The sequence below is a fragment of the Mastomys coucha genome, unplaced genomic scaffold (assembly GCF_008632895.1).
Source record: "Mastomys coucha isolate ucsf_1 unplaced genomic scaffold, UCSF_Mcou_1 pScaffold22, whole genome shotgun sequence".
Classification (NCBI taxonomy): domain Eukaryota; kingdom Metazoa; phylum Chordata; class Mammalia; order Rodentia; family Muridae; genus Mastomys; species Mastomys coucha.
The window spans coordinates 96563192-96565584 of record NW_022196905.1 but is presented as its reverse complement, the minus strand read 5'-3'; positions in this window follow the sequence as shown (position 1 = coordinate 96565584).

Here is a 2393-nt window from a genome sequence, read left to right as displayed (position 1 = left end):
TACCCTGACATCCTCCCCAGGACTCCTGTCTCTACCCTGACATCCTCCCCAGGACTCCTGTCTCTACCACTGCTAATCAGGGCGAGCATCAACACCATGTCCTCTTACCCAAGCTGGACCCTAGCTATGCTAAGAGCATATCTTCAATGCCAAAATGGCTCTGTGTGCTCTGGATCCATCTATATGCAGAAGCTTGCTATTTTTCTGTTCTACTCATTTCTATGTATGTCGACACTAGATCCCACAGTCTGTGGGTCCTCACAAGATTCGATTAAAATGGCTTGCCCTGTTTAAATGAAGCATCCTTCCTTCAAAGATGCTGTGATCCAGTCCTCTGAGGGGTGGGGCAGGGACACAGCTAAGAGAATTAAACAAGACCATTACCCTAGCAACGACCTTCTGGGGCCAATCTTGTCTGCTTAGCTTCCTGTTCACTTAAAATGAACCTTTCCAAGGAGCTAAATGGACATTCCAGTCAACTTTTAGACCAGTCCAAATTTATGTGGTCATGTGTAAAACAAGGCTCAAACTGACCCAAAAGTGGAGATCCAAGTCTAACTGCAAAATAGAAATATCATTGGAGTTTCACTAACTACTAAAGTGAACTACAACTGATAATTCCTTATTACCCATCCTCCTGGGAATGCTGTAGGAAACAAGATGAACTTTAACACTCTAAAGATCTGCTGCTCTGCATAGTAGCTTATGTGTTTATATATGATGATCAACCTTCGTTGTCAGTCTGGCTAGATTTAGAATCACCATGAAAAAGCACTGTGGGTGTGGCTATCTGGGTGTCTCCAGAAAAGTGTAGCTGAGAAGGAAAGATGCACTCCCCATTGTGTGCTGCCTCATCTCAGAGGTGACATGAGCGAAGAGCCAGGCAGCCCCCAACTTCTACAGACACAATGTGACCAGCACCTCGTGTTCCTGTCACATGCCCTCCCCACCACCTTTAAATGTAAACCAAAACAAACTCTTCCTCCTCCAGGAGCTTCTCATCACCTTTGGTCACAGCAAGAAAAATGACGAATGAAGAACATTTTGAGTCTTTTGCTTCATTCTTTAGAGTTAAACTTGCAGCCCATCATGTAGTAGGATAAACTGTATCCTCAAAACGTGTTCATCCTCAGTTCCTGGGGCTCTGAATGTGACCTGACATGAGAACAGGATTTTGTAGATGTTGTCAAGCTAAAATTGGATTTTCCTAGATTAGAGTGAACCCTACATTCAATGGCTAGTATCCTGTTAAAAAATGAGGGGGACAGGGGCGAGAGACATGGCTCAAAAGGCAGCTTACAATGACCTATAAATTGAGCTTCGGGGGACCTAGCATCCTCCGCTGGCCTCCATGGGCACTGAACAAATGTGGTATATATTCACTTAGACACATACTCATACACATAAATAAAAATATGTTTTTAATTAAAAATACCTAGAGATTTAGAGGAGACCAAGAAAAGGCTATGGGAAGGCAGAATTGTTACAACTGCAAAATAAAGTATGTGAAAGCCACTGGGAGCCACCAGGTAGGGAGGTATAGAGAGATATTCCACATAACTGGTGGGAGCAGCACAGCTTTGAGTCTTTCACACTTAGACTCTTGAATTCATAATACAGAAAAAGTAAGTTCTTACGTTTTGAAGCTAGGAAAATTTATGGTGATATGTTACGCATCCTTCCAAACTAAAGCGGATTTGCACTGAGGTAAGCTGTCTTAGTTACTTTTCTGTTGTTGTGATACCATGACCAAGGCGACATACAAAAGGAAGGGTTTGCTAGAGGCTTGCTGTTCCCACTGGGAACATGGATCAGAGCCCACTAAACTTGGTACGGAACGTGGTGTTAGGCAGGCAGGCATGGCACTGGAGCACCAGCTGAGAGCTTACATCCCCTTCCAAAAACAGAAAGCAGAAAGCAAAACAGGAATGGCAAAATATTTTGAATCTCCAGAGCCAACCCCTAGAGCACACCTTCTCCAACAAGGCCATACCTCTTAATCCTTCTCAAACAGTTCCATCCAATACTAGGGTCCATATATTTAAACATGACTCTGGGAGCCATTACCATTCAAAACACCACAGGTGCCACCAAAATAAATGTCAATGGATATTAAAGTGGTTTGGGGTAATTGCAGTGGTTGGAAGAATTTTGAAACATAAAGAATGCTCAGAGGGCCGTGAAGGATTATTGAGAGAAATACTGATGAATGAAACTGAGGACATGGCCGCACCTGTGTATTGTTGAGGAGAAGGCTTTTGTTGTAGATATGAGGTAATAGAACACAGCCAGAGGCATCTGGAAAAGTCCAGACTGAACATTGATAGCAGAAAGACTAGCCATCAGAGAAGTTGGGGAGTAGCAAGAGAGAAAGAGAAAAGAGAGGGAAGAAG